Here is an 11,968-nt window from a genome sequence, read left to right on the forward strand (position 1 = left end):
GTCCAGCACTGACTTGGTGCTGGGTATTGTGTGCTTGACTATGTTTTCTGTAATCTCAATGAGCACTTTGTTTTCTAAACAACAACCACCTTAATTTATTTTACTGTAATAGGAACAAATAGTTGATGTTTTTAGCTGCTCAGTAAACAGGATTGTGACCCATAGGCACAGAACTTTAAAGCATAACTCTAGAACAGGCATGTATTTTGTGTAATTGAAAATTTATACCCTGCAAACCACTCTTTTTTTTCTTAAGAGCACTCTGAAGAAAAGTTAAAATGGCTTGGGAATAAAGATTGCAGTGAGTTAGTTAAGCATGATTAACTAAGAAATGTTAACACTTCCAGGAGCCTCTAAATTTCAACGTAGAACTTTAGTTAAAACTACATCTTATTCATGACTTCATTTCTAAGTTCTAGAACCAGACTAGTGGTAAACATATAGTCATTTAGTTAATTAAAAAAAAGGATTTAGTTACTTGTTTGAAAGGTAGAGTGACAGTAAAGATAGGGGGATGTATCTTAGGTCAACTAAAGCAGGAGCACCACCCAGACGACAGCAGAGGTGAGGACCTGGAAATCCACTGACGGCGCGGGCTTCTCTGCAGAACATCTCCGCTGGCAGCAAAGAACTCACACACTGGGAAGGGAGAGAATTAACACCCAGCAGCGCTGGGCAGATCCATAGCCTCTGCTTCCTGCAGCCAAGGAGCTAAAGAGTGTTGCAGGAAAACAGGAGCCAGGAATAACAAACACCACCTTCCAACCGTGACGCAGAGCAGCTGTGGCTGTGTACGAAATGTCTCTGGCAAGTGTGATGCCACGCAAGTGTGAAAGGAACAGAAGAAGGTCTGTGCTCACGTGTCTGAGATGCCATGACTGAGTGCAATAAGCTAGGCATTGGAACCAGCACGGATTCAGTGTCTCAAATCTCGGCGTTTGACATCAGGCCCTGGAAAAGGTTCTCTTCTGACCTAAAGTAGCTCTGCCTTTACCCTGTTCTCTCATGAGGGCAGAAGCAGAGGGAGAGGATGAGGAGAGATGAAGAGGCCGACAGAGAAAGAGAGGAGAAAGAAAAAGAAGAAAACATTGGATTTCCCTAAGGGAATTAACCTCATCGGAGGAACTCCTCCCTCACAACCTCATGGAAACCTCATCATTACTCAATGGTCCTTTGTCCAAATGCACCACTAATGGGTAATCGGCTCTCTGCACAAAAAGTAGAAACAAAACACCCTTTCTCCCTTCCATGTACCCATCTCTTTAGGTCTTCCCAAAAATACATCAAATGTTTGATGCGGATTTTATCATCAAGGATATGTTGATATCAACTATTCAAGTTTGAAGGCCACATTCACCAGGGGTATGGGGTGTATGAGTTTCCTCAGACCCCTGTAAAAAAGTGGCTTAAACAACAGAACACTTCTCACTGTGTTGGAGGCTGCAAGTTCCACAGCAAAGTCCTGTCAGGGTTAGTTTCTGGTGAGACCTCTCTTCTTGGCTTATAGATGGCTGCCTTCTCCATATGGTTTCATCTGGCCACTGCGCTGTGTAGCAGGTGACCAGTGAGAAATTTCTCGTGTTGTCTCCTCTTCTCCTATAGCCTGAAAAATCAGGACCCTGCCCTTTTGACCTCATTTAACCTTGATCCTTTCCTAAAGGCTCTGTCTCCAAGCACATACATAATTACCCTCAACATATCCATTTAATGCAATAATTCAGCATGTGAAGCTGGAAAGGCCCATGATTTAGAGCATAAGAAAAATTGTAAAAGGCAGCAAGAGGATATGCCAGGTAGTTTTTTTATTCCTTGTATTTCCCATTGCTTCTTAGTAATGTGTATATCCATTAACTACTGCCACAATGCTGCTTTAAAACCTCCTCTGCACACTTTACCTTAAAACAACAAGCCTTTATTCTCACAGATCTGTGAGAGGTTAATTTGCTGGAGTTGGCTCTCATACTGTCCTGGATGGTGTCTTAGACCTGGTCAAGATGGATCATCAGCTCTGTTCCATTGCATCCTCCCTCTGGAACCAGTGAGGAGTGGCCTGTCTTGTGTCAACAGCAGCAACTTCAAGAATTCCATAGTGGCCCTCAAGGAGCTTTGACTGTGTCAGCTCTGCTAACATCCTGCAAGCCAAAGAAGCTTTTTGGCTACCCCAGCAATAAGTTAAGGAAATTGTCCTGTAGCCACAGAAGCAGGGGAAAGAGTAAATATTTTTAATTATTTCAATCTGTAATTTTATTAATAAATGTAACCCATATTCAAATATTGACACACAAGACCCTGGTACAGACTTTGGGGTAGAAAATGACTAAGCAGTGGCTGGTATTGGGGCATTCTATGTTGAGCCACTGCCTATTATCTTGGCATCCTATTATGAGCAAAGGTTTGCATCCCATCTGCTTCACTTCTGATGCAGCTCCCTGGTAATGAATCTGAGAACTTAGTGGAAGATGGTACTTGGGCCCTTGCCATACTGGGGCCGAGAACTGGATATAATTCTGGCCTACTGGTTTGGCTATTTGGGAAGCAAATCAGCTGGTTGGATCAGAATGAATGGACAGAATTAATCTTCTGAGGACATCTCTCCAGTTACTCATTTCTAAAACATCCCCTTGTTTTCACATTTGTATGCTAAATATGTTAAAACTTGGGCTTACATTGAAGCTGGCCTTATTCTACCAGGAAATCTCACCTGAAAAATTTTACATATTTATGTCTCATAGTATATATGCTTTTGAAATACCTTTTAAAAAAGTAACGATTTTTGTATCTTAAGTTCCTTATTTTGTGGCATATGTTTAAGATTCTTATATTCTGGGGCCCATATTGTGGCACAGCCTCTTTAGCCATTGCCTGTGATGCTGGCGTCTCAGATGGGTGCTGGCTCATGTCCCAGCTGCTCCACTTCCAATCCATCTCTCTGCCAAAGCACCTGAGAACAAAGCAGAGGACAGACCACATGATTATGTCACTGAAATGAGAGACCAAGATGAACCTCCTGGCACTGATGTTATGGACATTTGGGGCATAATCCAGTGGGTGGAAGATCTCTCTCCCTCTCTTTTTTTTAAAGAAAAAAAAATTAAAAGAAATCTCTTATAAAAAAAAAAGGCTTTCACCAATCACCTATACTTGTATTTTTAATATTGTTCTTACTTAAATAGCATAAGATCTTAGTTATTTATTCGTTTGTTTAAATAGTGAGAGTAGTCCTTTACTGCGTGTCCCGAGACAGTATAGTAGACGAGGAAATAAATTAGTTTCTGAAAGTAAGTTCTGAAAACTGCGATAACAGGAATGATGTTTACTAACAATGCATTTTCTTTATATGTCCTTTGGTGTCTCCAGAGTACTTTTAAGCCTATATTCTTCTATCTTTTTATTAGCCTTCCAACCTGTGTGCAGAAAGCAGGCCTCCATTTTTTGAAGAATGAGATAAAGGCACAGTCAGCAGAATGATTATTAAGATTGTTGTGAAGAGCCCCTAACTCCTCATCTGGGATATTTTATTCCTGTCGTCAAGCAGTAGATTGACACATGACTTAATTTGGCTTAATATAAAAGCACCTCATTTTCTGTAGGTGCAAACTACACTTTCATCTCGGGAGAGGTCCTTATCCCTACCGTGGTGGAGTGGAAGGTGTCCTGGATCAGAAATCAGGAGTGAGAAGTCCTCTCCTGCTTCTCTCCCTAATTAGCTTGTTCTTGACAAAAACAACTTCATTATTTGGTCTCCAGGACAATAGGTTTAATCCTCTAGATTACATTAGCATTTTCTGTAATCACTGTTTAGCAGAACCACTTGGTTCTGGAAAAGAAAATCTCGAGTCGCAGAAGCTTCATGAAATATTGCAGTCTGCATCATCCCCTTTGAAGTTTACATCAGGCTTCCGGGTGCAAAAGGACTCGTAGGAATTCTGAAGGATAGAAGCTAAGCAGAAGAGAAAAGGAAAAGAAAGTTTCTGAAGTATATTTAACCAGAGGATTCACAGGTTTATTTAGCTGTGGAAATCTTCTACAAAAACTGACCCAGCAATTGCAATGACCAGCATGTGCATAAGTTGATTGGGGTGAAGGATGACTGTGCCAGACCCTGTATTAGCAAGTACACACAAGAATCAGGTCTGGGATCATCTCAGATGGAGTTTCTTTGGAGATTCCCTCCAACTGAACTGCTGATCTCAGAACCCCAACCATGAAGAGACTATGTCAGCCAGTGGATTCTGAATAGGTTTCATCGCCTCTTGGAATGGCGAGATTGGCAGCAATTCAGAACTGTTGAACTATCAAAACTGCTTGAGCAGGACCCTCAGAGCATGCCTCACGTTGGGGATCTGGGATGGGTGGGAGGCTGGGTGGGACTTTTCCCTTTGTTTCTCCCCTGACCCCAGATACAGGGGAAAAAAATAATATTAGTGTGGAAACAATGGCATTACCCACTTTCACCCTGTGGCCCTTAACCCTTTGTACCCTAATCAACTAAGTAAGATTATTTAAAAATAATTTAAAAAAGAAAAAAAACCAAGAAAAACACATTGAGAACTAACTGTGGCATATGGCACCCTGAATACCTTCTGGTTCTGAAGGTCTACAGGTTTTTTGTTTGTTTGTTTTATCTAATAAGCTAGCTTATTGTATTCTAACTTATTTAGTGCGAAATATTTACATTAATTTCCAAAAAAGTTTTCATGCTTTATAGAACATACATTTAATTATATTAAAGAATAGCCCAAATTATATTGAATTCTAACATTTTTGAGATTGTCAGAATAATTTGTTTCTGTGTGGAGGGACGTGCCCTTAGCCTAGCTTCAGGCCAGTACATGAACCATTTTCTCTTGACCTGTCATAAAGTCCTTTCTTGTTTTTCTTTTTGCTATTCAAATTTGAGGAAACTGAAGGGCTTCAATCAGTTGGCACATTGTAAAATACTGTTGCCCTAGAGCAAATCACAGGTTCTTCTCATGGTTTTCCAGTGACTGAAGAAAGAATCTTTTCATGTGGGCAAGTACTTATAGTTGAACCTTATGTGAAAGCCAATAAAAATTGCTCTTTTCCCTCTTCAAGTAGGAGTGATTGACACCACCTCAGGAAGACAGGGAGGACAAGAGAGAGGGAGGGAAAGAAAGAAGGAAGAAGGAAGGGAGGGAGAGAGAGGGAACAAAGGGGAGGGAAGGAGGAGGCATTTTGTCTAAGCAACTAATCCTTCAGAGATTTCCAACTGGGAGATTTCACTTGTGGAGGAGAACTGTAATTTCTGGAATCAAATCTTGGTTTGCCAATTAAATTGTTGCCAATGGAAAGAAAATCATTTTGAGGCTTAGGCAAGAAAATGAAAAATTAAAATAATCTATTGATTTGTATTTTTTAAAGATTTATTTATTGTTATTGGAAAGGTACATTTACAGAGAGAAAGAGAAACAGGAAGATCTTCCATCCACTGGGTCACTCCCCAAGTGGCCAGAGCCACTGGAACTGAGCTGATCTGAAGCCAGGAGCCAGGAGCGTCCTCCAAGTCTCCCTTGAGGAGGCAGGGTCCCAAGGTCCTAGGCCATCCTCTACGGTTTTTTGAGGCCACAAGCAGGGATCTGGTTGGGAAGTGGAGTAGACAGGACATGAACTGGTGCCCACATGGAATCCTGGCGCATAAAGGTGAGGACTTCAGCCACTAGGATATAGCACTATGTTCCTGATTTGAATTTTTTTTTTAAGATTTCTTAAAAATTTTTATTGTAAAGTTAGATTATATTGAGAGAGAGAAAGATCTGATGACCACTGCTTCTGTAATGGCTGAAGCTGAGCTGATCCGATGCCGGGAACCAGGAACTTCCTCCAGTTCCCCCATGCAGGTGCAGGGTGCCAAGGCTTTGGACTATCCTCTGCTGCTTACCAAGGCTACAAGCAGGGAGCTGGATGGGAAATAGGGCAGCTGGTACATGAACTGGAGCCTGCATGGGTTCCTGGCTCTTGCAAGGTGAAAATTTAGCCATTGAACCATCGCACTGGGCCCCTGATTTATATTCTTATAAGTTATGTGCTTTTGGCAACTTAAAAAATTCTAATATGCTATCTTTAAAATGGTGAGATCTAGTGCAAAAAACAAAGCATTTTATTATAAATTTATGGCATCTTACAAACTTCAGATAATTGTGGCATTGAGAAAAACCAGAATACTTTGAATATTTGCTTGAAGTTGGGTCCTATGTTAACAGAAAGACACATGAGGCTACATACTACCAACATAATCATAGAGCAAACTTGAAAAGGAATCTTAGCTGCTCACTGCTTTTGTGTCTCAGGGTCAAGCTGAAAATTCACAAATCTCTTTAATAGGGAAAAAATTTTATATTTTAAGCAGCATTTGGATCAGACATTTGTTTTCTGATAATTTCTAGAACAAAAATTTGGTGTTTAACCAGCTGGAGGTATTGCTCATGATTTAGCTGATGGATTAAACAAACTCAAGTTATCTGGAAGGAAATTAGTGCCTGTCTGGTTATCTGTTTCCTATACAGGGAGGTCTCAGACACCAAAAATGTCATTTACTGGAGAGTATGTTTCCAAGGAAACACTGCCCTGTCATTATATAAAACATTGAACAGGCTTCAGACAAACCTGAATGTTCCTAGGAAAGAGATGGTGACAAATAGTGTTCCTTCTTTTTTTTTTTATTTTCAATCTTTTAAGAATTCTAATTTTCCACATATTTCTGAACTTATCAATATTTTTAAGTTTGTCACTTATATTTCAGCATGATGCATTTGTGTTTCTAAATCTGTAGCATTTAGAAAGATAACCTCACTTACAGACTGGAGGTGATGAGGGAAGCATCTAGAAGATCTGATTTGGCTGGCACATTGTGCATTGTGTTGTCTACCAAATGCATCGCCTGGTACTCACTGTGGCTTGGATTCTCTGAGTTGAACGTTCATGAAGATTCCCTACATTTAGAAGACCATTAAGATATAAAATTAAATAATACCAACAGGTTTATGAGTAATACAATGATTAGTTACACTTTATTGATTGAAAATTATTTCCCAGGCAATATGTTGCCTTTCAGACCTACTCTCCTTACTGCGTCTTTAGGGTACAGTTATCATGATTGTACCTGCTTTATTGTCAAGAAAACTGGCAGTTTTAAACAATTTAGACACCTGCCAGGCAAAGGCTGTTGCTATCTCCACGGAGCTTATTTTCTGAGAATAAAGGTAGATAAGTCTTACAGAGATTATTGTGCTCACTTGTTCCTCAAATTTACTTGTAAATTTACAAAGGTGCTTTCTAGGGTCCTGAAGCAGTAATGCATGGCAGTAGAGGGCATTTGGAAATGATACGAGTTCTTATATAGTATTCAGTGCCATCCTAGCTAAGAATTTTCCTAATGTGTGAAATGGGAGAATAAAAGAAGCTTCTATAAAAACTGGAACAGAAAATGTCATCTTTAGCATTTTCCCATCTTGACAGAAGTAGCCAGTGGTTTATATCTGCAATCCAGCAAATGTTTTCACTCTTATTTTTTCTGAATCAACTCTCTCTGTTCTGCCTACATTCATAATCAACCAAAATTTCATCTTTGGAAGCTTTTAGGATAATACTTCTACCCTGAAAGTTTGAAACATCATGGCCATGTGGCTTGGTGGCAGTTACTTTTGTTGGTTCTGGTGATAATTACTCTGGTAATGCCTAATTTCATTGTGGAATTTTACTGTAAAATGATGTTCTCACTCCATTTTCTTTGTACCCCTTTTCCTGGTTCTTCTGTTTGTCAGCATTCAGACTGCCTAGATTGTTTATTAGCTCTTCTTTAATCAGCATCCTTTATTTATCCTTTTGAAGGATTTCCCAACTTTGTTTCCAAAACTTCAGTGGAAAGAATTTCAGATTTCTCTAAATACAAGTCTATTTTTTCTTTTGTGTTAAAAAAATAGTAACTTGTTCCCTTTTCCAAGGATAATATCTTCCTCTATCTCATTCCTCTACATATTGTACCAAAGTGGAGTCTTACAGATGATTAAGGCAGGGAAGAAAATTGGGAGAATTAATGTTGATTTAAACTGACTTTCCAAAGTTAATAGTTTCAGTCTTGCTATGATTCCCACATTTTGAACTATCTGGTATTCTCAATTTCTGAATCTGTTTTAGGTTTTGTTGAATAAATTTGGTATACTCTCCTATGGGGTTTCAGCTTTTTCTTTTGCGGTTTCAGGTTTCCCCTGTTTTAATAATTAGTTATCTTGTCATCTACCTGGTTTTCCTCTTCCCAAAGCAAGTTGACATCTTTTGGCTGTTGTGCACCTGCTTGTGCATGTGAGTCCTTATGGAGTAAGTTTCTATTTCCGTTTCCCTCTCTCTCTCTCATTCTCTGTCCCATCCTTTCTATCCCTCTCATTCTTTGTCTGGTTCTTCCCTTCTCTCCCTTCTTTCCTGACATCTTAGAAGGAGCAGAATGATGTATGCTGTTAAAATACACCAACACACTCCTTCGCTTTTTGTTTGCAAAAACTCACAAAAGCCCAATTCCATTAGAATATGTAGTGCTAATCACAAAGAGGTGACAGATGTAATTAATTTGGGTTGATTCTTACTGTTTTGACAATATCATGAAAGGGAAAAAACTAGTATCCATTTATTTCATAAAACATATTAATGGAAAAATGTTGAAGGTTAGTTTGAAAGACTGAGCACTTATACTAAACTACTTAGATTTTTGGCGAAGGTTTGATTGCACTGAAAATGAATTTGACTAGACTGGGTACAAAATTTGTCCTGACATTTCCAAGTTGTTCATGCTCAGGAATGTGGGTTATTCAGATAAGCCTCAGGAGAGGTTACAGGAGATTAACACATTTGCGCCACCTAGTTTGCAAACTGTCTCTGGATTTAAAATAATCTTGGATAGCCACCATGCCAGCTAGTTAAGCTGCCATTGTCTTGATTCCTAAACTGTGAAGCATTCTGTGGTAGGAGATTCCAATTTGACCCCTTGAGCTAGTTTAAGGGGTTGTTTTGGAAATGTAGCTAAAAGCGCACAGTGTTGCTGCGGGCTGCTGGGATGCCACACTGTGGTGCAGTACTCAGTTGGAAATGATTGTGTAGACTGTGCACTCAGTGCAAGTGAGTGGAGTCTAGAGCAGGTGGTGGCACCTGTCACTGCAGACATGCCCATCAAACTTGTGTACATCTTATGAAGCACTGTGCAGCTGAACTCTTGGGCATCTAGGTGGAAAAGTAATTCATAAGAGTGGATTTGGAGGAATGAAAATATGTTCCCACTCTTTGGAATTGTCCCTTGATGTGACTGTTCTCTTCCTAGTTCAGGTGGAAACTGGCCAGGTGAACTTCCCTGTGTTTACCAAGAAATGAGGAGGCTTTGTTAATGTAGGGATGTTTCTACACCACTATGCATGTAGTGTTTCTATTACAACTGGAGAGAACAATATGGAAGTAAATGAGGAATGTGTCAATCATTTGTAACTTGTTATAATGACAAATGGGAGTTTCCCTTCATCAAAGTCAGAATTGAACTGAAGATTTTTTTTTTGAGGTAAACTGATTTGTTTATGTTACAGGTGTATATTATAATTTCATTCCATTCTTTGGATCTAGCTTCCTACAATAGAAACTAGATTGAAGAACATTTACAATAAGACTTATCAAAAGAACATTAGTATACTTTCACTTCATCTATACAATAATCTTGCATCATAATGCTAATTAGGGTATTTTAATGAGGTTATACGTCATAAACTTTTGTGGATTTAGTAAAGTATTTTTAATATGAAACTGTGCAAATCTTACTTTACTTTTTGCCCACTGGACTTCAGATAGCACATGTGTCAACATCAAAAGTCTTCAGATATCAGTAAGTAAAGCTAAGAAAAATTAAATTTTTTTGTGGATATGTAACTCATCCCCATTTAATAGGTATAACCTGCTTCAAAATCGTAGTGTATGGTTTTTAAAAAGAAATACCCACTTGCCATTTTGTTTAATCCTTAAAAAATCTTGTCTGATTGATTTCAATTTAGGAATACTAAAAATCCCCACACACAGTTTATGCTAACAAAGCTACAAATAGAAAACCAAGTGTTTCATAGACGAGGCATTCAAAACACATATCAGTTGTATTTGCATTTTTAAAATTCCTTGGTAATACTTTTCTCTGAAATTTGCTTATTTTATAGCTAACTACATGAGGCATATTGGATCATCTTTCTGTACTGGTCCTAACTCGAAGTACTTTCTTTGTAATTTTGTGGCCATTATCATGAAAAGCATTATCATGGACCATTTTCATACCCCATGAAAAGCATGGGGTAGCTTTTCATCCACTTACATCATTTTTGGACCTAGGCATCAGGTTCACCTTCTGGGTACGATCCAGCCACCATATCCAGATGGAAAGGGTGGTCACGGCTGGGCAGCATCATTCATTGCAACGACAAATGGCCTCCATATGGTTTAAGGGAATCTCCAGCCAAAGCCTTTGTTGAAAGTGCTATTGTTTATTTTCCTCCGGGGCACAAAATCAATGTGCTTTTTTCTCCATTTCAGAACTGCTGTTAAAATGTCATGACATATGTGTTTAAAATGTAAAATCCATAAAAAAGAAAAAATGCACTTAATATTGGCAGTATTTTATTTTTACCCTTTCTTCATGGGACAAAAAGTTGTCTGACTCCTTTTCATTACCAAATGCATGTGTCATTTGTTTCCTGATGTATATGGAAAATGCCTTTCTGTTACAGTGTGGAGGGTAGGAGGTGATTGTGCAAGCAGGCAGTCTTGTTTTTAAATTCAGAAAGTTCATTTCTGGGCCCGGTGGCGTGGTCTACAGGCTAAAGTCCTCACCTTGAAAGCCCCGGGATCCCATATGGGCGCCAGTTTTAATCCTGGCAGCCCCACTTCCCATCCAGCTCCCTGCTTGTGGCCTGGGAAAGCAGTCGAGGACGGCCCAAGGATTTGGGACACTGCACCCGTGTGGGAGACCTGGAAGAGGTTCCAGGTTCCCGGCATCGGATTGGCGCAGCATTGGCCCGTTGCGGCTCCCTTGGGGAGTGAATCATCGGATGGAAGATCTTCCTCTCTGTCTCTCCTCCTCTGTGTATATCTGGCTGTAATAAAATGAATAAATCTAAAAAAAAAAAAACCATAAAAAAAAAAATAGAAAGTTCATTTCTCTCTATCTTCTATGAAAAACTGATCCATTTTATAGCTTGTCATTTGCTGTGTTGCTATCTAGGTGCTTGCAGGTAACTGTGTAAAAGGAAACCAGAAGCTACATTATTGCCATAATACATTTATATATAAAATATAGAAGTATAGAGGAAGGCATCTGAAAAACAGACATTTTGCCTGTGGTTAATTTGGAAGTCCATTGAGGGAAAAGCCTAGGTTTATTAAAACCTACATATTGCAGGGTCCATGTTCAGAGTGTAGTAGTTTTCTTTCAATTGAAAAAAAAATCCAGAATACTTGGACAAAACCATTAGTTACTGATGATCTTTAGCTGGTTTTAGAAGGACTTGGTATTCAGGTACTGATATTGATTTTGTTTCAATGCTTATTTTAAAGTTTTATCTACTTGAGAGGGAGTATGAGAGTGTGATGTGAAAAGCAGAGATGGGGTCGGCATTATAGCTTAGCAGGCTAATCCTCTGACTTGCAGCACTGGCATCCCCTATGGACCAGTTCATGTGCCAGCTGCTCCACTTTCCATCTAGCTCCCTGCTTATGGCTTGGAAAAGCATCAAAGGATGGCACAAGGCCTTGAAATGCCAATCAATAGGGGCGACCTGGATAAGCTCCTGGTTCCTGGCTTCAAATCAGCTAAGTTCTGGCCATTGTGGCCATTTAGGGAGTGACTCAGGAAATGTAAGACCTTTTCTCTCCGTCTATTTCTCTGTGGAATCTGCCTTTCAAATAAAAATGAGTAATCCTTTTTTAAAAAAAACAA

Source organism: Ochotona princeps, chromosome 7 (assembly GCF_030435755.1).
Source record: "Ochotona princeps isolate mOchPri1 chromosome 7, mOchPri1.hap1, whole genome shotgun sequence".
Taxonomy (NCBI): domain Eukaryota; kingdom Metazoa; phylum Chordata; class Mammalia; order Lagomorpha; family Ochotonidae; genus Ochotona; species Ochotona princeps.